This window comes from Coregonus clupeaformis, unplaced genomic scaffold (genome assembly GCF_020615455.1).
Source record: "Coregonus clupeaformis isolate EN_2021a unplaced genomic scaffold, ASM2061545v1 scaf0054, whole genome shotgun sequence".
NCBI classification, from domain to species: Eukaryota; Metazoa; Chordata; class Actinopteri; order Salmoniformes; family Salmonidae; genus Coregonus; species Coregonus clupeaformis.
Window position 1 is genome coordinate 703,376 of NW_025533509.1, and position 27,429 is coordinate 730,804.

The 27,429-nt window shown below is 43.6% G+C and overlaps 1 pseudogene; it reads right to left on the reverse strand.

Moving 5' to 3' along the window:
• LOC123483262 overlaps positions 1 to 27,429 on the reverse strand; it is a 98,980-nt pseudogene that overhangs the window by 1,630 nt on the left and 69,921 nt on the right.

Genomic DNA, 27,429 nt, shown 5'->3' on the forward strand with positions numbered 1-27,429 from the left:
CTACTCTGACAGCTCTAAGTTATTGTAAAGAGACCAGGCGTGACTGAAATGAAAATGAAAGCCTCTTGTTCAAGTGCCCTGTAGTGACAGTACTCTTTGTGTACACAAGGGGGAGACATTGCCTTGGCTACTTGTTTTGAGACAGTGTACTATACCTGCTTGTTGAGGACATAGCATGGTTAGGTTCCTGTACTATACCTGCTTGGTGAGGACATAGCATGGTTAGATTCCTGTACTATACCTGCTTGGTGAGGGACATAGCATGGTTAGATTCCTGTACTATACCTGCTTGGTGAGGACATAGCATGGTTAGATTCCTGTACTATACCTGCTTGGTGAGGACATAGCATGGTTAGATTCATGTACTATACCTGCTTGGTGAGGACATTGCATGGTTAGGTTCCTGTACTATACCTGCTTGTTGAGGACATTGCATGGTTAGGTTCCTGTACTATACCTGCTTGGTGAGGACATAGCATGGTTAGGTTCCTGTACTATACCTGCTTGGTGAGGACATTGCATGGTTAGGTTCCTGTACTATACCTGCTTGGTGAGGACATAGCATGGTTAGGTTCCTGTACTATACCTGCTTGGTGAGGACATAGCATGGTTAGGTTCCTGTACTATACCTGCTTGGTGAGGACATAGCATGGTTAGGTTCCTGTACTATACCTGCTTGGTGAGGACATAGCATGGTTAGATTCCTGTACTATACCTGCTTGGTGAGGACATAGTAGGCGAAGACTCCGATGCTGGTGCAGTAGGTGAGGAAGTAGGTGACGGGCTCCATGACGTCCCAGGAGTACACCCACCAGGTGAGCCAGGCCAAGGCCCCACCCTGCACAGACAGCAGGGCCACACCTGTCCACAGAGTCCTGGAGGAGTGGAACTCTGCACTGCGCGCTAGCTGTGCCTTCACCTGTATAGGGAATCGATGGGTGACAGAGGTTACTAGTGATAGCTAAAACAGGCTCTCGCACTCACGCAATCTTATCTTTGAAGGTTTACCGAGACAGCTTTATGGTTGTCGACCAAAGGGGTAGGTAATAGGAGTTACACAGAGACGAGAGAGATGAGACAAGATATTCAAGAGAGAGAAAGAGAAATAAAGAGCGAGAGAAGAGACAGACGGAATGAAAGAGAAAGAACAAGAGAGACACTGAGTCAGAAGTGCTCCCCCTCCCTCCAGTACCTCTTCCAGAGGTGAGAGGTCCTGTTTGAGTCCATCCAGTCTCTCCATCAGCCGTCTCTCCTTCAGCAGGTGGTGGTCAGGCAGGTGGAGGGCCATGTGGAGCAGCTGCACCATGTGCTTCATGTCCTCCACGTCCGCCACATGCTCACTGGACACACTGGACGCCTCTGGACACACAGAACATGGGTGGAATTCATTACAATACAGGCACTTTGGGAACTCATGTCAAAATGATTACACTTTGGGAACATGCATCACTATTCCACCAATTCCACCTCAGACTGGAGGTTGATGATGAGGAGGAGGATCATGCTGATACTCAAATGACTAATGATGTTTCTTTTTAGAATGACTGATAAAGATCAATTGATATCATCATCATCATGGTCCTCTGTAGCTCAGTTGGTAGAGCATGGTGCTTGCTACCCCAGGATAGTGGGTTTGATTCCCGGGACCGCCCATACTTAAAATGTATACACGCATGACTAAGTCACTCTGGATAAAAGCAGCTGCTAAATGGCATATATTATTATATCATCATGATCTCTTAAAGTGTTTAAACTTCCTATGCTTTGGGAAATAGTTGCTTTACCTCTTTCAGGGGAGTGAACGTTGTATACAGCATCATTGATGAGGAGCTGGAAGTCTTTGTCCAGGAGAGTGTCCATAGAGGTGGTGTTAGCCACCCGCGTTCCATCTGAGGACAGGAGGATCACAGATGGATAGTCTCTACAGAGGTGGTGTCTATAGAGGTGGTGTCTACAGAGGTGGTGTCTACAGAGGCGGTGTCTACAGAGGCGGTGTCTACAGAGGCGGTGTCTATAGAGGTGGTGTCTACAGAGGTGGTGTCTACAGAGGTGGTGTCTACAGAGGCGGTGTCTATAGAGGTGGAGTCTACAGAAGCAATGTCTACAGAGGCGGTGTCTACAGAGGTGGTGTCTACAGAGGTGGTGTCTACAGAGGTGGTGTCTACAGAGGTGGTGTCTACAGAGGTGGTGTCTACAGAGGCGGTGTCTACAAAGGTGGTGTCTACAGAGGTGGTGTCTACAGAGGCGGTGTCTATAGAGGCGGTGTCTACTGAGGCGGTGTCTACAGAGGCGGTGTCTACAGAGGCGGTGTCTCGAGGCGGTGTCTACAGAGGCGGTGTCTACAGAGGCGGTGTCTACAGAGGCGGTGTCTACAGAGGCGGTGTCTATAGAGGCGGTGTCTACAGAGGCGGTGTCTATAGAGGCGGTGTCTACAGAGGCGGTGTCTACAGAGGCGGTGTCTACAGAGGCGGTGTCTACAGAGGCGGTGTCTACAGAGGTGGTGTCTCAGAGGCGGTGTCTACAGAGGCGGTGTCTACAGAGGCGGTGTCTACAGAGGTGGTGTCTACAGAGGCGGTGTCTATAGAGGCGGTGTCTACAGAGGCGGTGTCTACAGAGGCGGTGTCTACAGAACACACACACACACAGGACCATATTCATAAAGTATCTCAGAGTAGGAGTGCTGATCTAGGATCAGTTCTGCCCCTGTCCATTAAAATCATATTTGTTATTATCTAAAAGGCTAAACTGATCCTAGATAGGCACTCCTACTCTAAAATGCTTTATGAATACGGGCCAGTGTGTACATTTGTGTGTGTCTACAAGTGTGTGTGTCGCCCTACCCTTGGTGAGCACGGAGGCAGAGGTGACTCCCGGTCTTCTCTCTGTAGGTCGTGGATGAGGTCTCCTACAGTCATCAACATGGGCCTGAGGAAAAACAGACAGCGCTCCTGCCTGGAGGGTAGCGGCAAAGCCAGCACCGGACGTCCATGTTTATACTGCAACCACACATCTAGACCGCAGACAGAGAAAAACACCAGGTCAAATGGGCAGTTAATGGCCTTGTGTTTAGAATGCAGTGCAGCTCATTCTCACCGTTTTACATAACTGAGCTCATTGCATGCAATAAATATGGATTGTGCAGGTCTCTGTGTTTATTATTAATAGTGATATGAACAGTCTACCAAAGATTACAATTCTAAAGCCATTCATCAAAGGCTGGCACTTTAGAATAAAGAAATACACTGTGTGTAAAGTCAAGGCAGCCAGAGTAATGCATTAGTTCTAGAAAGGTGTACTGTAATGACAGTATCGTACCACTAGAGGGTGCTAGGGTACTGCAGAAGACCACTTGGGAGGACATATCCACTGTGGCTGTCTGGGATGGATCTGAAATGAGAGAGAGAACACATTACAGAAGGTATTTATTTTACCTTTATTTTAACAGGGAGTCCCATTCAGGCCAAGGTCTCCTTCACAAGGAAGCCCTGCATTCACAATTTACAAAACACAAATATAAAAATGACAAATACTGTACATTTAAGAAAAACAAATCACATTAAAATCAGCAAATAGGTCTCCATTCAACATTTTGAACAGCCCGAGAGGCACCAGAACATCCTTTTACAAGGAACTCTGTAGATCTTTCTATACATGGGGTGCAAAGAAAACAGAATGTCTTAGTGGCTTATCAGCTCAATATCATCAGAATCAACAGAAGCCATCCCTTGGCAAACTATCATGCTGCCAAAGACAGAAAGACAAACATTTGAAGTTCTACATGATAAAAATTAGAGTCAGCAAACGACCAGCTTCTATTCTTCATACCATCTCTTTGTTTTCCCAGGGCGGCGATCTCGGGGACAACGTTTACTCGATTATAAAAAAAAATTATGCAGCCAGTCATTACAAAAGTCCTTTTACTGAGATACTGTGTGATATAAACATTGAGATATATATATAAGGACATATTTCAGAATCTCATTTCCAAGACACTGTATCATTATATTACCTTAAATAGCCTATCTTGCTGCATCACCCCCCCAACAACCACAGATATAGCCTACAGCCAACTGACTTTTTCGCTGACTACACCATGTCAAACTTTCTGCTGACGCAACATTTCTCCATTTGTATTCAATACCTTCTTGGCTTGGATGGAAGATGGAAAACTGTTCCGTGTTAATATGCACAATCATTTCCCTCTCACCATCACTATCCAATCTCACTGAGGTAATGGTAAAAGGCTGGCTCTCACCAATCTCCACATGACACGAAGCCACAGAGACTTAGCCTGGCTAAACCAGACTGAAGGGTGATTGTCAATGGTGAGCGCAGCATTCAGTCTGGTCAACCAGGCTAAGGATCATAGACACTGATGCTTTTACTTGAATACTTGAAAATAGACACAGAATGGTGCTGAAAGCCTCAAGGTTTTCCATTTCCATATCAACGCCCTATTACGGATTCATCCGATTCATCCCCTACTAATCTGTTGCTGAGTAGTACAATGATTTGGCGTTAAGTTTTAATGGTTGGGAATATGTCGCTGGCACTGGACCTGGAAGCAATGAAAGAAGCTGTAAGATAAGGACGTAGAGTAATAGCTGTAAAAAGTGTGTGTGTGTGTATAATTGAAGCACTTGTATAAATGTGTGTGAATGTGTGTGTGTGTGTGTGTGAGTGAGTGTGTGTAAAGAGATTCTGTATAGTGCTACAATTATACCAACACAACTCCCAAGAGGTATTGTGATGCCTTATACATGCATTCACCCACAGACAACTGCCACTCTTAAGCACATGTTCACACGCACAACCACAGTGGGTAAAGACATATGGTTGTGTTAAATGTGAGAGGTGAATCAAGGTTTAGGTCATAACTGTTGAATTAATGATTAATTACCTACCTCCACACCATTCAAATGGAAATGACTCCATCTGGTACGAAGAGGACTTGGAGGGTTTGCCAACGATGCCTAGTGAACATGTAAACACTACCTTCTGGCCAGCAACAACAAGTTGGGCCCCCTTGAATTGGAAGCCTATAAAGCATGTTACTGCAGTGAGTTACTTTAAAGTGATCAAATGCCAAAGACTATTCAAAATATAAAACATTCCTTTCTGACGGCATTAGAAGCCTAAAGTGTGACATCATAGTGACTTTAAAGTGATGAAATGTCAATATCTACTACACTAAATGTAGACACTACTTTCTGACCCCATGTACGGTCAGCATTAGGAGCTTAAAGAATGAGTGAAGAATGACTTAAGAGTGAAAAAATTGATTTTGTCAAAATTGATTCTGTCTCCTGTTGCATAACAGTAAAATGTAAAAGGAGTCTTGGTGGTTGAACGGATCTGTGAGTCTCTGTCTCAGCAGCAGTGACATCCAGGGACCTGACAATGTGTGTGTGCGCGTTCGTGTCTGACAGTCCATAGCTGTCAGCCAATCAATATCACATTAAAGAAGAGGAGTGCTGATGCCATCCATACACTGCTATAGCTATAGGTCCAAGACACTGCACAGAGGAAAGGACAGGGGATCCGCCAGAGGGAAGGGAGATCTGTAGACTTACGCACCAGTGGTTATGGTTAAGAGTGAGAAGGCAGGAAACACTGATGAGACGGAGACATCCAGGCCTTAAGTGGGGCAGGCTCCAGCAATAAGCAGGGTAGGTTACTTTCTAAATGTAACCCGTTACAGTTACTAGGGCCGGGAAGATACCAATATCGCAATATTTTTTCCATGGCAAAATGAAAACACGAAGGTCCTGTAAAAACCTGCTGTATGTAATATATTGTGTGCTATAGCTTGGAAAATAAATAAATGTGACTCTGGATGACAACATTATGATGTTTGTTTCTAACATTAGGGCTGTTTTCCTAAAGGAGTTAAATCCGAAGTTTCCTTGCCGTGGTACGGACTCGGGAGAGGCAAAGGTCGAGAGCCATCGTCCTCCAAAACACAACCCTGCCAAGCCGCACTGCTCGCTTAACCGGAAGCCAGCCGCACCAATGTGTCGGAGGAAACACTGTACAACTTGCGACCAAGTCAGCCTGCAGGCGCCCCGGCCCGCCACAAGGAGTCGCTAGAGCTAAGCAAAGCCCCCGGCCTAACCCTCCCCAAACCCCGGACGACGCTGGGCCAATTGTTCGCCGCCCTATGGGACTCCCGGTCACGGCCGGTTGTGACACAGCCTGGGATCAAACCCGGGTCTGTAGTGATGCCTCTAGCACTGCGATGCAGTGCCTTAGACCGCTGCGCCGCTCGGGAGGCCCCCTTGCCGTGATACTACCGAGTATCGTGATACTGGCATCATCCCAGCCCTACTAGTTAACTGTCCAAAATTCTAAATCAGTAACGTAATCCAATTCAATAATTGGATTCATAAATCAGTAAACAATGGTTTCAGTAGGAAAGCAACAGGAACTCTACTGGCTGTTAGTTCAAACTCATTATATTGCATATAAGGATGGGTATGAGTAATACAGTACTTGAACGGAAGATCTAGTAAATTGAGACCCCGACTGAGTTCCAAAATTATAAAAGATATATATAAAACGGTCCGCGGGCCTACAAAAGTGGGCCTACAAAGGGGGCGGGCCGCCAGTTGCCATCCACCGGCCTAGACTGAAAACACTAGAACCCCCCCTGAACATAGACAGGTTCCACAGTGAAAATATTAGAACCCCCTCTGAACATAGACAGGTTCCACAGTGAATACACTAGAACCCCCTGAACATAGACAGGTTCCACAGTGAATACACTAGAACCCCCCTGAACATAGACAGGTTCCACAGTGAAAACACTAGAACCCCCTGAACATAGACAGGTTCCACAGTGAAAACACTAGAACCCCCCTGAACATAGACAGGTTTCACAGTGAAAATACTAGAACCCCCTGAACATAGACAGGTTCCACAGTGAAAACACTAGAACCCCCTGAACATAGACAGGTTCCACAGTGAAAACACTAGAACCCCCTGAACATAGACAGGTTCCACAGTGAAAACACTAGAACCCCCTGAACATAGACAGGTTCCACAGTGGAAACACTAGAACCCCCTGAACATACAGGTTCCACAGTGAAAACACTAGAACCCCCTGAACATAGACAGGTTCCACATTGAAAACACTAGAACCCCCTGAACATAGACAGGTTCCACAGTGAAAATACTAGAACCCCCTGAACATAGACAGGTTCCACAGTGAAAACACTAGAACCCCCTGAACATAGACAGGTTCCACAGTGAAAATACTAGAACCCCCTGAACATAGACAGGTTCCACAGTGAAAACACTAGAACCCCCCTGAACATAGACAGGTTCCACAGTGAAAACACTAGAACCCCCTGAACATAGACAGGTTCCACAGTGAAAACACTAGAACCCCCCTGAACATAGACAGGTTCCACAGTGGAAACACTAGAACCCCCCTGAACATACAGGCTCCACAGTGAAAACACTAGAACCCCCTGAACATAGACAGGTTCCACATTGAAAACACTAGAACCCCCCTGAACATAGACAGGTTCCACAGTGAAAATACTAGAACCCCCCTGAACATAGACAGGTTCCACAGTGAAAACACTAGAACCACCCTGAACATAGACAGGTTCCACAGTGAAAATATGCAAAAACATTAGTTTGATAAAGACAAAGAGCATATTTTCATCAGAATCATTATTTTATTTGACCAGGTAATTTGACTGAGAACACTGACTTTGTTTGTGTGTGCGCACGTGACTGTGGTGTGTGTGTGCGCATTTGTCTGTTGTGTTTGTCTGTGTTTGTCTGTGTGTGTGTGTGTGTGTGTGTGTGTGTGTGTGTGTGTGTGTGTGTGTGCGCGTGTATGTGCATGCCTTTGTCTGTTGTGTGTGTGTGTTTTATACATATGAAAAGTGCATGGATAAGGAGCCGAGCGTCAAACTCGGAGGCCGAAGCAATTTATCTCTGGGGTGAAGATGCGCCGTGCGTGCATAGTGAGTAGTGGTTAGACCGGCTGACGACAGCTAACACCTGGAAATATGTAAGCAGTCAGGTTTAATGCCATGTTGCACTGTTCCCATCATACAAAACATCTAATGGGAGATGACTGTCATGGTGGAACAGGAACACACTAAGTGCTATAGTATGAATACCGTAAAACAGTATTCCCTTCATATATCAATGGGGTGACAGAACGTATCGCGGTCCTGTCAGTGCTATAAAATGAATACCGTAATACAGTATTCCCTTCATATTTCAATGGGGTGGCAGAATGTATTGGCCTTCATTGGAGAGCTATAGTATGAATAATCCAGTGCGTTTCCCACTTCCCAGCCAAGCACCTGGGGGTGGAATGTAGTCTGGTCCCAGATCAGTTTTTCTGTATAGCACATATGCTTGTTAAGAAGAGAGAGGATATGGTCTGACAATGACCATAGTAGGAGTTGGTAAGGCAGCACAAACAGATCTGGGACCAGGTTAGATTGAATGCCCATGTCAATATACTGTCCAATACATTTCAATTTTACACCTTGCACTTTCTCCTGAAGGAGGATGGATGGACCACGGTTAGAGGTCAAAGCAGAGTCGCAGTATAGAGCATTTATAACCTCAGCTGTGATGAGGAGACTACACAAATCTAATACCTCAACAATGGCTGCACAACAAGATCATTCTCTCTTCATGTCTGAAAATCAGGATCAGCAAATAAAGCCACAGGCTATCCTCACCCACATCTAAACATGAGACACTCATTTAGCCCCTCAGCGAGACACAGGCCGAGTCATGTGCAATTCAAAACAAGAGGGACGACTCCATCAGCGGCGTTCAATTGGACCTGCACTCTTCCCCACATCTCGCCGCCTGTGAAATCAAAACACACAAATTGCCCCCCTCTCCACTGCCTCCCTCATCCAATCAATATGCACGGTGTGTGAGGGTAACTGCTGCAGCCACATCGCCCCCTGGCCCTCCGGTGACATTCACACATTTTGTGACTCCTTCAAGGAACAGAGGCTAGTAGCCACAGCTGATATTTCTCAATTTCTGTTCCTCCAGCTCTCATTTCTTATCTCCAAAATGTGATTTCCTTATCTCAAAACAGATTGCATGATGGGACAGAGGAACTATATTAATTTTGCAGGAGTGTGGTTGGTTCTCAGAGTCAGACACAGTACGCATCATGATAAATTGTCCTTTCCTCCTTCAAGTGTATACGGTCAACCTGGAGTTCAAAGTGATATGCGCTGTTTCACCACTATCAGTTTGGATTCCAGGCTAGAAATACAGTTGGTTTGCAGAGGGTCCGTACAGCAGCAGCTTGGTGATACACTGTCCTTTCCTCCTTAGTAATGTGGGGAGGCCATATCCCTAGTGTTGATCAGGGGACATCATGGTGATTGATTGGTGACAGACAGTCACATTCTGGCTGGTTAATTTCCCCAGTGACCGGCCGCCTAGAGCCCAGCACCCAGGCAGGCAGACAGGACCAGACCCAGTTATTATGGCTCCTGTCACAGGCTGAGCTATGGCCCTCGTGGGGGCCCTGCATGGGAGCTCTGTTTCAGTACCCACCCCCACTGTACCGCCACCCAGGGCTCGAACACCATCTCATGCTGAATTCTGAATGGTGCATTTGCCACTTTTCCCAATAGGCTCTCCTGTAGATTTGAACATCTCTGATGGGTGTAAACAACATACCAACCTATCAGAAGGAATGATTGCGCAATTGCATTTGGCTTAAACCTATCAAATCCTTTCCAATCTACAGGAGTGCCTAAAGGGTAGGGGCTTGGTGTTTGAGTTGAATTCAGCGCCAACAGACCAATAGTGTGGCCAGTCTGGGTCCACCTCACACCCACTCCAGCCCTGACACATGTGTGTGTCTAGGTGGTACATTACTAGGGGCTAGGGGCGATTTGGATTGGAATTTAGAACCAACCGACCAATACCGTGGCCAGCCTGGGTCCACCCAGCCCTGACTGATTGATCAATGACCAGAGAGGAGAGTTATGTTTATGGGTGCAGCTGGACACGGCCCAGGAAACAAAGACTATCTAACAGCTAGGTAGCCTAGCGGTTAGCGCATTGGGCCAGTAACCAAAAAGGTTTGCTAGTTCTAGGGCTGACCCCATTTAGCCGACTGGTCAATTGTTTGGTCGATAGGCTGTTGGTCGAACGAGATTTCTTTAGTAGAGCAGTAGCAAAAATATATGAGAAATAAATCATGGTGTACAAGACACCTGTCTGATTGGCGCCTGTCTGAGTGGACTGATCCATTGTGGTAGTCCATCACTAAGACATGTGATACTGAAATTGTATATGGTTATATTACATAAGAACAATGGTGCAACACTAATAAAAATAATATTATTTTATAACAAATGCGCTTTCTCCCACGTTGGACAGGGGTCGCTGTCCGCGGTTCTGAAACATCAGTGCGCTGTTTAATTGGCACCTTTTCCTAGACCATGTTGCTATGTGCATAATAAAAAGGTTAACCAGTATATTGGTGTTAAGAACAATGTGGCGGAGGTAGAAGCGGAGTTAGGAGACGAGAAAACAGCCCTTGTCTTAATTGTCTAAGAAAAGTGAGGAGAGAAGAAACCACAACTTAATTACGTCTATAATCAATAGCCTAACTATATAAGACAAATAAGACAGATCTTGCTTCTGTTGCCTGTTTGACTGTTTGTTTAATAGCCTACTGACTCCGTGAGCACCAAGCCTCATGCACCAAACTATTTCACAGATGTGTCTGTTTTTATCTTTGCTATGCTGTAATAAAGGCTTTACTATTATTATTCTTTACATTAGACCAGCCTCTCTGGTATTATTTAGTGTTGTTAACACTGTTTCAAATTGTCCAACAAATTATACACTGAACAAAAATATAAAAAACGCAACATGTAAAGTGTTGGTCCCATGTTTCATGAGCTGAAATAAAATAACCCAGAAATGTTCCATTCGCACAAAAAGCTTGTCTCAAATTGTGTGCACAAATTTGTTTACATCTCTGTTGGTGAGCATTTCTCCTTTGCCAAGATAATCCATCCACCTGACAGGTGTGGCATATCAAGAAGCTGATTAAACAGCACCTTGTGCAGGGGACAATAAAAGGCCACTGTAAAATGTGCAGTTTTGTCACAACACAATGCCACAGATGTCTCAAGTTGAGGGAGTGTGGAATGGCATGCTGACTGCCAGAGAATTTCATGTTAATTTCTCTACCATATGCCGCCTCCAATGTCATTTTAGAGAATTTGGCAGTATGTCCAACCGGCCTCACAACCGCAGACCACGTGGTTTGCTGATGCCAAAGTTGTGAATAGAGTGCCCCATGGTGGTGGTGGGGTTATGGTATGGGCAGGCATAAGCTACGGACAACTAATGCAATTGCATTTTATTGATGGCAATTAGAATGCACAGAGATACCATGACGAGATCCTGAGGCCCATTGTCGTCCCATTAATCCGCCGCCATCACCTCATGTTTCAGCAGGATAATGCACGGCCCCTTGATCTGTACACAAATCCTGAAAGCTGAAAATGTCCCAGTTCTTCCATGGCCTGCATACTCACCAGATGTCACCCATTGAGCATGTTTGGGATGCTCTGGATCGACAGCGTGTTTCAGTTCCCGCCAATATCAAGCAACTTCGCACAGCCATTGAAGAGGATTGGGAACATTCCACAGGCCACAATCAACAGTCTGATCAACTACTATGCGAAGGGATGTGTCACGCTGCATGAGGCAACTGGTGTTCACATCAGATAATGACTGGTTTTCTGATCCACGCCCCCTACTTTTTTTTAAAGGTACCTGTGACCAACAGATGCATATCTGTATTCCCGGGTCATGTGAAATCCATAGATTAGGGCCTAATGAATTTAAATTGACTGATTTCCTTATATGAACTGTAACTCAGTAAAATCTTTGAAATGGTTGCCTTTATATTTTGTTCAGTGTATTTATATTAATAATAACCCTCCTTTTTTCTTGATCTCCTTCTTATTGTTTATGATCATCATTATAATCATAAGTAAATGTCATTAGTAGGCTTTGTATAGCAGCCTTGTAAATCCACCATCTAGCTATAGGCCTAAGAGCGCATCCTGTTTAGTCTGTAATACCGGAACTTATTTAGGCCTATATTTATAATAATAATATAATAATATATAATAATAATATAATAATAATATTTCAATACTATATATAGGCTACTGTATCAATCAATCATTTATTCGTTAATGTCATTACACAGCATACGAGTCATTCATTATTTGAAATGCAATCCAGCATTTTAGTTTAAATGAAATAGAGTGACCACAGAATAATAATAATAATTAGCGAAACAATAAATGGGCCTAAACCTGCCCATTTCGGAAATTCACAAATCAATGCAGACTGTTTAGTCTTTGCTGTAATAAAGGCTTTACAAAAAAAAACATTACAATAGACTCTCTGGTACGCTTATAAATTAGTGTTGTTTACATGTTTCCTAATGTTCAGAAAAATTATATTGTAATCTAAGAGCAACCCGTCTTATGCATCCATTTTGCTGTCACATGTGTTACGGTGTTCAGAGTTTGTTATAACCAATTTATTTATGTGATTATGATATGCTATAGGTCAGGCCCTATTGATCACGTGCATGCAATGCATACATGTGTCACGTAAAGAGAGGCAAGGGGTTGAGGGAATAGAGAATGTTTTTCCTAAACAAATTAGGGATTTCGGTAACATAACTTTTCAGTCAGAAATGGCTGTAATTATGTTACAGCTTCAGCAACATGGACAGTGCGATAAACACTGTTGATGTTCTGTGGTGGTCGCTGCAGCAGGGAGGAGAGAGAGACAACGGGTGCTAGTCACAGTCACTAGCTGTCTTTTTGTTTTTTAACACAGCGCAGCAAGTCTGATCCAGGCCCGGCAAAATCAAATCAATTGCGGTCGGACTCCCTCTAGTCATTTGTGTGTCTTAATTATTTAATCAAACAGTGTGCTTAAAGCATCAGACAAGCTCAGTGCATATAGTTGATTTGATTAAAACACATAGGATGTGTCTATATGGAAAAATACACGTTTTAACATCTCCACCAATCGATTGGTCGAAAGAAAAAACAATTTTTGGTCGGGGACAGCCCTAGCTAGTTCAAATCCCCTGAGCTGACTAGGTGAAGAAAAAAAAAAACATTGGTCGATCTGCCCTTGAGCAAGGCACTTAACCCTAATTGCTCCAGGATTGCTGTCATTAGTGGCTGATCCCTGGCTGTGAGCCCACTCTCAAGGGCGTCTCAGGGGAAGTGTGATATGCAAAAAATACATTTCCATTTCATCACACACTGTACAGGTTATACATTTGCACGTGTGAAACAGGCCAAATATAAGCACCCCCTATTTGACCTTCTGAATGGTTCCCATGTAATAAACAGTTCCAGGGACCAGGGATGAAAAACAGAGGGATGGAGAAACCAAATTACTGGCTGCTGTCATCATGACTGAGTTCAGGCTGCACTGTACCATGAAAGTGATTTGCATCAAGCATTTGTTTTCTCTCTTTCCTTTCGACAACATTCTCTTAGAGAGAAAAAGGAGAGAGAGGGGGGAGGGGGGAAATGATTGGACAGGCAGCTGAGTGAGAACATGGCGAAAGAGAGAGGGAGCAGAGAGAGAGAGGAGCAGAGAGAGAGGGAGCAGAGAGAAAGAGGGGAGGGAGGGGGCAACGATTGGACAGGCAGCTGAGTGAGAAACATGGAGAGAGCAGGAAGACAAAACATAAGGAAAAGGGAAAGACTGCATGAGAGAGAGGGTGGTGAGAGAGAGGGTGGTGAGAGGTGGATGTAACGGCCTTCCCATGACAGCTCCCCAAAACGGGGTGTTCTGCATGCTTCTAGGGGACATGGTGATAAAGCAAAAAATGAGAGAGAGAGAGCTGGAGCTTGAAGAGTTTTTATTCCTCAACGTACTGCAACAGACATATTACATTGGTCTGAATTCGGGTTTTGATACTATTTGGAGCAGTTCATTGTTTTGAATGACTCTTTATATGGGTGTTACTATTAAGACAACAGACGTGCAGTAGCTAAGGGCCAGCTGCTGTATTCAAGTATTCATTGAAATGCAGAGTGAGATCAACAATATGCTTATGTGTGTTAGGAATAGAGGGTGGGTAAGTGGTGGTAGATAACTGGCTGTTAGCTAAGCCTAGATAAGTGGGTTTCGTAACAACTCACCATTTCTTACCAAAACCACACATATATAAAATACTTCAGCATTGATAGTGTCACTGTCAATTGCTTCCTAAAAAGAGATTTGAAAAACTGAAGAGAATCCACTTTTTTGTTTTTCACAAATATATATTCTTTCAGGAGAATCCTCTTAAAATATGTAACTGCATATTGGATGGCCAGTCCATGCCTCACACAATGACAGCTACAGGCAGAAGATGACAAGCACTTTTCTTGCTTGTCAGCTTCCTTCCTTGAGTAATACGAGGTATATTCTGACTGTCAGTCAGTTGGTAGCATGGCATATGAGAGCATAAAATAACCATTGTAGAACAGTGTGCATACTTGTCCCATAATCTTGCCTGCGTTCCAAGATCTTCTTAAAACAGTTTGGATTAATTCCAAAGTGTATATGCAAATTACACTATTTATCACGCTTGGCAGGAAAAGGTTCCATTCTAATAGAGCGAGCAAACCAGCTTTGGCTTTTAACTCCCTTAGTGTTAGGCCTAAACAAGTGTTAGGCACAAACCACCAACCTACATAATAAGAACGTCAGTTGAAGTCTACGACAGTAAAAAGTCCATCCATTGGTGAGAGCCGAGAGACATAAAGGTCTCTACAGAACAGCAACAAGTTACTCTGGTTTTAAAAGACCACAGGCGTCTCAGAGCAGGAGTTCTGATCTAGGATCAGTTCCACCTTTAGATCATAATTAATAAGATTACATGTACAGAGGGGAACCTGATCAGTCTCAATCTGATTCTATCCCTTGATTTTTGGCCAATCATTTAGACGGAGATTGAGCAGACTCATTACTCCTCACCCTTAAATCATTGATTCAGTCTTACAGGACTAACTGGAATTGATTAGGTGCAGGGTGAAAGCTAGCCAGAGTCATTGAGAACGTGTGTCACATGCACCTCCGTCACAGATATATTCATTGACTTCGTTGTTCCATTAATAGTTAGGTAATCATAGTTAAAAAAGCGTCAATCTGCAGTTGCTACTTTCATTTTTGGATTTATAAATTAAATGATATGTACCCATTGATTCTTGAAGAATATAACTTATAACTGCCTTATGAGTTTAGTTCAACTGTCGTACCCCATCAGAACGAGTTTGGGAAACCCTGCATTAGACTATGTTCTCAGATATTCCCAAATTACATTATGCTATAGAGACCTCTGATTATTCACTGTTAAGGGTTCATACACATTTTGACAGATGGAATTTCATGACTTCTCCATGACCTTTAACCAAATTTCCATGACCAATAATTGGTGGCGTCTCCATGTAGCCTCCATGAAAAAGTCAGCATAAATGTGGTATTACACTAGAAGGATGCAGTCTCTGATCACAGTGGGCCTGGCCTACCATCTCTGTCATTGTGCATTGATCAAGGCACTTAACTCCCCAATAAAGTAGAATAACTGCACTGTTAGGCTACTGTATAAAACACATGTGGTCAACCCTCCATCTGGAGAGCTACTGGGTGTGCAGGCTTTCGATCCAGCCCTTAAAAACACTGCTTATCAAGGTCCTGTTGAGCAGCGGAAGTTTAGGCTACAGTGGTCATGGCTGACATGTAGATTTTTAAGTGATTGACTGTATACTGAACAAAAATATAAAACACAACATGTAAAGCGTTGGTCCCATGTTTCATGAGCTGAAATAAAAGATCCCAGAAATGATCCATATGCACAAAAAGCTTATTTCTCTCAAATTGTGTGCACAAATTTGTTTACATCCCTGTTAGTGAGCATTTCTCCTTTGCCAAGATAATCCATCAACCTGACAGGTGTGGTAATCAAGAAGCTGATTAAACAGCATGATCATTACACAGGTTCACCTTGTGCTGGAGACAATAAAGGCCACTAAACTGTGCAGTTTTGTCACACAACACAGATGTCGCAAGATCTGAGGGAGCGGGCAATTGGCATGCTGACTGCAGGAATGTCCACTGAGCTGTTGCCAGATAATTTAATGTTCATTTCTCTACCATAAGCTGCCTCCAACGTTCGTTTTTAGAGAATTTGGCAGTATGTCCAACCGGCCTCACAACCGCAGACCACGTGTAACCACACCAGCCCAGGACCTCCACATCCGGCTTCTTCACCTGCGGGATGGTCTGAGGAGGGTTCCCCTGCCCAGTCGTGAAACCCATAGATTAGGGCCTAATGAATTTATTACAAATGATTGATTCCCTTCGATGAACTGTAACTCAGTAATTTCTTTGAAATTGTTGCATGTTGCCTTTATATTTTTGTTCAGTATATTTAAAAAGGAAAACACAATATGAAAATTCCATTACTTTTCCAGGATTTATGACCGTAAGAACCCTCATTTGACATGGAACTGCGCATTCTCAAACTCAAACAGGTCTACTAACACGCATGCACGGATTCACAGACTAGTGTGAAATAAACTTGAACATGTGCTATTCAATGCAGATCCCGCCTTCATTACGCTTTGATCAACCTTTTTTGACACCGTGTGTGAATCCGGGCCAGCGAAAGGCCACCTTGTTTTATAAAGGAGTGGTGCGTAGCTCCCCAAAAATTGGAGGTGCCGGACAGCGGTACCAACCAGCCAGCCAAACATCAGACAGAGCAACCGGACAGCAATCTGACACTGAGGCAATAAGACATTCGCCTCTGTTGGGTGACAGTTTAGCCAACTTTTGAAGAGAGAGTTTGTGAACTTCTATAACACAGGGTGATCTTGCAAGCTAGCCACCTATAGCTAGCAGTTAGCAAACCAAATGCATAGCTGGAGCCCTGAGCTGGAGAAAATGTATTTGGCACATCTTAGATAGTTAACTTGCAGCTACTAAGATATTTAGTGGGCAAACATTAGTAGAGAATTTCAAGTGTAACTTGATCACCTCTGTGCTGCTCAACAGTGGATCGTCACGTCAGGTTTTAATTGGCGGTATTGAAAATCATACCGTCGGTATACGATATACCGCCCAAGCCTACTTGACATTGCCTGAAAATAGTTGTTTATGTCACGGAAGTTCATTTGTTGGAAGCTAACTATATCTGATAAAAATCTTTAACACCCAGTGTACCGTTCTGTGCTGAAGGTTAGAATATGCAAGGCAAACCCTGCCATCTTTAATTTTAAGGTAAAGAACTTCTAAAAAGGGAAACATTTCCTTTCAACTCTTGAACTCCATTTGTCTAGAGGAGAATGCGTCTCAATAGTACCTTAACTGAGCCTCTAAGGATACCACAGGACTGAAATCCTATGGAAACTGGCAACAAACAGCCTCTCAGGGGATATCACCACTCAGTTTTACTGTCACATTTACATTTACATTTTAGTCATTTAGCAGACGCTCTTATCCCAGACGACTTACAGTTAGTGAATACACAAATATATATATATATTATTTTTTTTTTATACTGGCCCCCGTGGGAATCGAACCCACAACCCTGGCGTTGCAAATCGCCATGCTCTATCAACTGAGCTACATCCCTGCGGCCATTCCTCCCCTACCCTGGCGACGCTGACCAGGCACCCATGAGCCTCCCGGTCGCGGCCGCTGGACAGAGCCTGAATTCGAACCAGGATCTCTAGTGGCACAGTAGCACTGCGTGCGCCTTAGACCACTGCACCACTCAGGAGATGAATTACAATATATAATACCACAATATAAAATCCACACAATAAACATATCACATGTGTGTGTGTGTGTGTGTGTGTGTCTCTTCACAGTCTGCGTTGTGCCGTGAGTTGTTGTTTTATCTGTTTTTTAATCTGATTTTACTGCTCTGGAGTTACTTTATGAGGAAGAGAGTTCCATGTAGTCATGGCTCTATGTAGTACTGTGCGGTTCCCAGAGTCTGTTCTGGACTTGGGGACTGTGAAGAGACCCCTGGTGGCATGTCTTGGGGTGTATGTGGTGTCTGAGCTGTGTGTTGGCTGTTTGAACAGACAGTTCGGCGTTCAACACCTCTCACAAAGACAAGTAGTGATCGCAGTCACAGAGAATGGAAAATTGACACACAGAATGGGAGCACAGTAGACATGTAAACCTCTGCGTCAGTGGTGTCCCACATCCATCTTCTGACTGCTGGGCTGTTGAGGTCAGCTGTTCTGTTGTAGTGCCTAAATAGGTAATAGGGTGGCATTTGGAACACATCCCTACTCTATAATAAAAATGAGTGCGGTCCTGGGATGGGAATACTAATGAAAAGTCTCTAACGGACATTGATTCCAACAGAAATCAGGGTGTGATGAATTAAGCCTAGACTAATAATAGTTGTGGATTTTCTGTTACTAGAAGGCAGGTTTAAATTGTTTTGAAGCAGTTTGCAGAACAGGCCGTTGACAAAGGCATTTAAAGGCCTAAGTGATTGAAGTTAGTGGTGCAGACCTGAGCGCAAAAACAATTATGTTTTCACAAATGGAATAGCAGGATGGACACTTGACTAGGAGGCTGTGTCGAACTAGAAAGCAATGATGGTTACGTTGAGTGTGGAATACAAGGTGGATGCTACAACTAATGAGTTCTGACAAGTCTGGTTTGCTGGAGGTGAATTAGTTGACAGTGAGCTGGCTAGTTCTTGATCTGCAGCGTGCCACTCATTGGGCCTGAGCTCACATGTACACACACTCTCCTACTGGATGGCTGACCAAGTGACATCATTCCATATAACACGTGGGCAACAAGGTGAAACCAAACATCTGGGAAACCACATTTGACTCTGTTCACACATTTATTCCATTCCAGCAGTTAGCAATGAGCCCGTCCTCCTATAGCTCCTTGCACCAACCTCCTCTGCAATAAGCCATAATAGGTTTAGAAAATGGAATGGTTGTGATAAGAGGGTGATGAATTGTTCTGAGGCAGCTGAGATGGAGAATTCCTAGTAGAAGATAAGCATTCCAATTGTCTTTATCTAAGGTCCTTCTGTCTTTTTCAGGCCGTCAATGATTGTTGTATGTCTAGGACAAAAAGCTGAACCTTTTATCTGTCACAAACAGTTGTTTAGAAACATATTAAAGTTGGAAAAGCCTCCCGAGTGGTGCAGCGGTCTAAGGCACTGCATCGCAGTGCTTGAGGCATCCTACAGACCCGGGTTCAAACCTTCCCAGGCTGTGGGTCAGCAATCAACCACGAGACCCATGAGGGCTGGCACACATGGCCCAGCATCGTTGAGTTAAGGGGGGGTTTGGCAGGCCGGGATTTCCTTGTCCCATCATGCTCTTTGAGCGACTCTTGTGGCCCGGGCCGGGCGCCTGCAAGCTGACGTCGCCAGCTGGACAGGTGTTCTTCCGACACATTGGTCGGCTGACTTCGGGTTAAGCGAGCAGTGTTTCAGCAGGAGTGACTTGGCATGGGTAGTGTTGGAGGACGCATGGCTCTCGACTGTCGCTCTCCCAGTCCGTAGAGTTGAAGCGATTGGACAAGACTATAACTACCAATTAAAGAAGTAAAAGTAATAAAAAAACAAGAAGATCTATGGAAAGGAAGGGCCGTGAAATTCTTTTTTCAAAATAAGAGACACAAATACAGATTAATAGGATACATCCATCATTACCATCTCACAGTTTGTTGTTGTTGTGTGGGCCAACAGGTTAGGCAGCGAGTGAAATTACAACTCCATTCTCCTGCTTTTGAGGATATTTGGCATCCACACTGCCCATTAAATCAGGGTCCATTCCCCAATAGGCCTGTCCCAAACCAGAAATATGGGAGTTGCAGTGGTAGCAATATACAGCCGTAAACCTTAAAATGACCGAGACCACTATACAACATTTTATCCAATTGAGGTGTCAAATCAAATCTAAATCTTGGCCACATGCGCTCGAATACAACAGGTGCAGACATTACAGTGAAATGCTTACTTCACAGCCCTTAACCAACAGTGCATTTATTTTTAATAAAAAAGTAGAATAAAACAAAAAGTGTTGAAAAGAGCAGAAGTAAAATAAAATAACACAGTAGGGAGGCAATATATAAGCAGGGGGGTAACAGTGCAGAGTCAATATTAGGGGCACCTAAGATGAAGTAATATGTACATGTGGGTAGAGTTAAAAGTGCTATGCATAAATAACATTAACAGAGTAGCAGCAGCGTAAAAGATGGGGTGGGGGGGGGAAATAGCAAATAGTCCGGGTAGCCTTGATTAAGTGTTGATAAAGGAGTGAATATAGCTTCAGCCCTCAGGCAAATGCCGTGCAAAAAGGCATGGATGGCTATAATAACGACAGATGGATAAGTGGTTGAGTGGTTTTGATACCATTGCACTCCGCCCCCATTACTCTGGGATACAGAGTGAAATGTGACCTGATGTTGCTAAAGCCACGGCACATTGTTGCAGTGTGGGGGTGTGCTGGAGAGACACCTCTGTGCCTATTACCTGCATATGAGTAATTCCTGCCACACCCATGATAACATTGCTAACTGTCTTTCTCACTATTTAATGGTTGTCCTCATTCATTTCTTACTGTTTTGTCCTAATTTGTATTATCGTTGAGTATTATTATTTTTCCTGATCCATCTGAGTCATCATTGATTTGATATGCGTCTTATGTTTGCTTTGGCAATGTGGTAACACTTCCATGTCAATAATGCTTTTTGAATATTCATTGAGGACAGAGGAGAGAGACAGAGAGGAGAAAAGAGAGAGACAGAGAGACAGAGAGAGCAGAGAGAGAGAGACCGAGAGAGAGAGAGAGAGAGAGACCGAGAGAGGGGGGGCAGAGAGAGACAGAGAGAGAGAGAGACAGAGAGAGAGAGAGAGAGAGGGTAGAGAGGAAGGAGAGAGAGACAGAGAGAGACAGAGAGAGAGAGAGAGACCAGAGAGAGAGAGAGAGACCCAGGAGAGAGAGAGAGAGAGACAGAGACAGAGAGAAGAGAGAGAGAGAGAGAGAGAGCAGACAGAGAGAGAGAGAGAGAGGAGAGAGAGGAGCTTGGGTAGAACCAAGCTCCTGGCCTCCCTGTTACTGTTCGCTATGCCTCTGGACATGTGTAAGGGACATATTAAAGGACATACAGCACATATTTGATGTATGGTTCATAACATGTTTGAAATTGATAGACCCCCGTTACTCCTTCAACTTTCGGCCCAAGTCAGCATTTTTCATGTTGGCTTATCTTTGGTGTCGAACCAAAGTGCTCTTATTTCACAAAAAGGCAGATAGAGATGGGAAGTAGCACTGACAGTCTGGAATCTGCAAGCCACAATGACTAATACATACAGTTCAAATACCAGGGTTTCATTAACAAAACACTCCATCCAGTTCGTGCATTATGCTAAATGCACTTCTGGGTCAGCAGGACAGAATGCAGCTTTTGTGATGTACATCACCTTCCAACCAAGCTCTAGAATGTATTTATAACCTCCATTTGGACTATATCCTCTCAAATTCTTTTAAACTCTTTTTAATGCTCACCACTCTAAGGTGAGGAGTCTGGCCCCCGTTCATATAAATCGAGAAAGATTGCATCAGGGGTCCCTATTCAGTTGGTAGGATATGTTTTGAAAGGAGACCGGGGATAAAAGCTACTCATCTTAGTCCATTGAAGAAGACTTGATGTATGAATGAATTACATTTTATTTTCGTGTCAAATCACCAGTTGGCAAACCCATCCCTTTACGGGATTAATTGACACATAAACAAACCAATAATTCAGTGATCATTCTTCTGGTGTTCTACGCAGTGACAAAGTGACAAATAAATCAATGTTAATAGTAAATAAGCATCCAAACATTAATTTATGCATACGGTTCCCTACTGAACACAACCTTCACAAACAGATAGGAGGGGCACCCAGTCAGGTCTGAGTGATTGGACGACTGACTGCAGTAATTCCCTCCAATCACGGCTCTAGATGGATAAAAGCCTCACGTTTAATTACACACTGGCTCATCAGACAAGAGGCCTGTCAGGAAACAGATAAAACACTGTGTGTGCGTCTGTCGGTGTCTCGGAGGGGAGGTAAAGCTACGTGACAACCAGATGACGATGTTCTATCAGTGTCAGTGTTGTTGCTTTAGAACCTTCCTCCAGAGCGGGCTACATACAAGAGTATCAATCCACCCGGAGACTGTTCTGTGGTGATAGTCATTGACGTGTGACTTTGAAAAACTCAACTCCCCCTTCCATTCTGGCTGACAGTGATGTGTGTGGTGCTGTGTAGACAACGTGGGGTAATTGTACAGAGTATACCCCCACATTAGGTACTACCCTTCCATGAGTTACACCACCACGTTTTCCCTCAGAACAGCCTCAATCAAGGTGTCGAAGCGTTCCCACAGGGATGCCGGCCCATGTTGACTCCAATGTTTCATTCCAACAGTTGTGTCCAGTTGGCTGGATGTCCTTTGAGGTGGTGGACCATTCTTGATAAGGAACAGGAAACTGTTGGCGCTAGCTTTTGTTAGCTTTGTATTTATTGCAGAAACCGCAAAGTGTGCGTGTCAAAATTCTTTAATCTTTTGTCTTGCTCCCATTCACCATCTGAATGGCACACGTACTGGACAATCCACCTATTTAATTATCCCAGCCTAAAATCCTTCTTTGTTTTCCTTCATCCTACAAGGGCGGTCAGTGCCGTCGAAGATGAGGGGAGACCTATTTTTTTCCCCCTGACATGGCCTTCTCACTTACAGCATATTGGATTACTGTGTTTTCATCCACCTTCACCCAGTTCAATGTAACAATAGGTTTAGGCTTACTACATGATACTCATCCCTCTGTATCCATCATGAGGTTGCCCAACCTTAGCTTGTACAATGAAAGTGTCATATAGTACAGAAAAAGTATTTGCCCCCTTTCTAATTTTCTCTACTTTTGCATATTTGATACTGTGTTATCAGATCTTCAATCCAAAACCTAATATTAGATAAAGGAACTTTACTATGATCAATTGAAAGCAATATTATATTTATTTCACAAACAGTTAAGTGCAACACTCAATTCCCCTAGTGAAAGTGCAATTGCCCCTACAAAACAATAACTGGTTGTGCCACCTTGAGCTGAAAACTCTAACCAAATGCTTCCTGTAGTTGAGTTGATCAGCATCCCCTAAAACCATCCACCACCACCATGCTTGACATTTTGGTATGATGTTCTTACTGTGTGGAATGCAGAGTCCAGCCTGGCATAATGGGAATCTCGTCCCAAAACGTTGACTCAAGTTTTCCAAAAAGCACCTGGATGATCATCAAGACTCTTGGAAGAACGTTCTGGACAGTCAAGTATAAGGCTTTCTTTTGACGACATGGTTCCAGAATTCATTTATGAAAACTAAACTCTGCATTCCCAGTAAGAATATCATACCAAAGGTCAAGCATAGTGGTGGTGGTGATGGTTTGGGGATGCTTTGCTGCCTGGTGGATCTGGACGACTTGGCTTGATTAGAAGGGAACCATGAATTCTGCTCTGTCAGACGAGAGAATTCTAAAGAAATGTCAGACCATCCATCTGTGAGCTGAAGCTGGCGCAGCTGGGTCATGCAAAGACAATGATCCAAAACACACAATCAAGTCAGCATGGAAAATTGCTAAAAAGCAACAAATTGGAAGTTTGAAGGCTAAAACAGTGTCAAATCCAAGACCTAATCCCAATTGAGATGTTGTGGTAGGACTTCAAGCAGAAAGAAATCCTTTGCTTGAAAACCCACATGTCTCTGAGTTGTAAAGCAGTTCTGCATGCTGAAGAGTGGGCCAAAATTGCTCCAACAGCGACGTAAGAGTGATCAACAACTACAGGAAGCATTGGTTGGAGTCATTGCAGCTAAAAATGAACAACCAGCTATTGATGTATAAGGAATTTAGCTTTTTCACACGGGGAACCAGAAGTGTTGGGCTAACTTGGTTTGCTGGAACAAACCTGTAATTGCTGTGTTATCCAATGAATTCTCCCTTTATAATATTAGGTTCTGAGTTGAAGATCTGATAACATTCAGTATCACAAAAAGTAGAGAAAATTAGAAGGGGGGAAATGGGGAGAATTAACATGGTCGAACAAATTTGAGGTGACAGACAGTAGATACCAGTACCGCCTTGCTGTGAACAGCATTGAGTAAATAAAATGGTCTGCCATCCAGTCAAGGGAAGGAAGGTGCCGACCTAGGCAGGCATGCTTTAATAACACACACACAGTTTGCTCAGTAATGGCTTGAGTGATTATATTAATCTCAAGAACAATAGGTTCACACTTCACATTGCAATCTTCATTAACGAAAATGTCATTGTTTGACACCACAGGCTACCTATAAATAGACGGCAGTAATATTCATGCATTGTTGTCTGCCAACACACATGATATGGCGACATTCTAGTTAGGACTGTAAATAATAGATTGAGTTCTTACAGTGATTTATTAATTACGCATGGAAGTGGGCCCCGTAGAATGTGCAGAGGTGGCAATTTAGTGCACTAGCTAAGGAGAGTGATGCCAAGAAAAGTGCAGAGGAGCAGCGATTGAGAGAATCATTTAATCAGGCAGAAAGATGTATACATAACCTGTCTTCTGTATCTAGTTTCTGCACTCTACTATATTCAGAGAGATGAAGGTTATTTGTTCCTCATTTAACAACATGTCTAGACGTGATGGAATGAATGGAAAACCTCTCTCGATCAATGCCATGCCAATTGCAATGCATCACTGTCTTGTCTAGACTGCCTATAATTTTTTTCATGATTAAAAATGAACGGTAGGCTATTGATTATTGAAGGATTAAATTCATAGCTATCTAGTGTACTTTACCAGATAGTAAATGACGACAAAAATATTTGGAAACAACGCATGCATAACACCCTCTACCGGGAAGTCTCATTTGATAGTTCATTGGAACTCTCATAACCGGTTTCAAACCAACAGAGCACTGCAGTGCAGGCGACAATATAATAGACCACTGTGCAAAATTAAAAGAGAAAGACAAAAACACTAGCGTTGGGATATTTACAATAACGACGCGGCCATCTTCATCTATAAACCATTAAATAGTTCACTACCCTACACAGAAGTTTCAGTCACGTGGCGCAGTAATTTACTGAGATCAAGGAAACTGTTAGTATTAATCAAAAATAGCTGGAGTTATGACCATTCGCAACGAAGCCATCGTTGTCAAATTAGTCATGCGTTTGGGCATATGGAGGCGCAGAACATCAAGAAGTCGGCTCACACGCAGGATCTTCGTATCGTATTCCAAAGCAACAACAAATGTTTTGCGTGTAAACAGACCGAGGGCAAGATGATGATAAGAGATAGTGAGCACAGCCCGCAACCGACAGCGCTCTTTCCGTGTGCAGCAGTCAGTGACAAGGCAGGAGCGGCGTGCTAGAGTTTAAATTGTGGACGTCATACAATGGTATGAATGGGCATGCAGCATGTAAAATAAAACCGAAGGTACCACGTTATCTGTACAAACAATAAAGCGCGCGATAAACACCGCGGGTCACGCAGATTTTTCACACCGCTCAGGGAAGGAGACGGTTCCACTCGAGATGAACGTACTTTGTAGTGCAAACGCCAATCCCAGAACAACAGCAGTCGACCTGCGGTAAGATGCTGGAGTAAACCGGTGCCAAAAGTATCTATATCCACAGTAAAACGAGTCCAGGGAGATTTAACCTGAAAGAGTGTTAGCAAGGAAGAAGCCACACTGCTCCAAAACCGCCATAAAAAGACAGACTGGTTTAGCAACTGCATGGGGACAAAGATCATACGTTTTGGAGAAATGTCTTTGGTTGATGTGAAACAAAAAGCATTTCTGGGTAGGTATCATTATGTTTGGAGTGAAAGGGTGGCAGCATCATGCTGTGGGGGAGGGCTTGCTGCAGGAGGGACTGGTGCACTTCTACAAAATAGATGGCATCATGAGGGAAGGAAAATTATGTGGATATATTGAAGCAATATCTCAAGACATCAGTCAGGAAGTTAAAGCTTGGTGTAAAATGGGTTTTAAATGGACAGATTCAAGTGATCTCTTCCAAAGTTGTGAAAATGGTTTAAGGACAACAAAGTCAAGATATTGGAGTGGCTTACCACAAAGCCCTGAACTCAACTTACAGAAAATCTGTGGGCAGAACTGGAAAGAAGGAGGCCACAAACCGGGACTCCCAGTTACACCAGCTCTGGTGTGGAGGGAATGGCTGCACACACCTAACTGATTGTGGGAAGCTTGTGGAAGGCTACTCGGAATGTTTGACCCAAGTTAAACAATTTAAAGGCAATGCTACCAAATACTAATTGAGTGTATGTAAACTTCTGACCCATCAGAAATGTGAATAAAGTAATATTTCACTATTATTCTTAAAATAAAGTTTAAGGAACTGACCTGAGAGATAGAATCTTTACTAGACGTTGAAATGTGTCAGAAATTGTGAAAAACTGAGTTTAAATGTAATGGCTGGCGCACGTAAACTTCCAACTTCAACTTGTATAAAATGACATATTTTAAACTCCCACTGTGGACATAATACAAATTACCCAACAAAAAAGATCACCCTCTCCCTCCTCTCTCTCTCTCGGTGTGTGTGTGTGTGTGTGTGTTTGTTTATATCAGAGTGTTAGCCCAGCTATGCAGAATCATTAATATCGCCATCCATCTGGTTTGGTGGTACAAAATGGCAATCTACTGTAGCACAGCCAACTTGTAGAGACTGGGCAAGTTGTTCACGCTTATTGATCCAGCGCAACTGCAGGTGCTTATGAATAATTTACATCACAGTAAGAAGTGTAAGGTGTGGGAGGGTGTGTGTATGTGTATGTGTGTGAGAGAGCGAGAGAGAGCAAGAGATGTATGTGTGTGTGGAAGCACATGGGACCCTATACCCTAGAAATGTAGGCTGGCTACAGGGTATTTTGTGGATGTGCTTGGGTTAGAGTATTCACAAGGCCAGTGGCAGTTGATGCTATGGAAGGGGGACGTTAAATTAATTGAACATGATCAAGGTAAATGAGGGGCAAAGTTGGACACTAGTAGACAAAATGACATTCAGTCTATCACCTTGTTACCCATGTCGAGACGGTTTGTGCGCCCGGAAAGCTAAAAAAACAACCACGATTGATATAATACTTTTTTGACCTCTTCGATCTTGTGTATCGCTGCAAATCCTCAAACGGGGAGGTGTTGCCCAGTCATGCCTCCTCCCAAACATGACCAAACGGTTAACACCGCGTTAACTCCTGGAAGCCAAAGCCACCAATGTGTGGAGGAAATAATTGTTCAACTGACAACCGAGGTCAG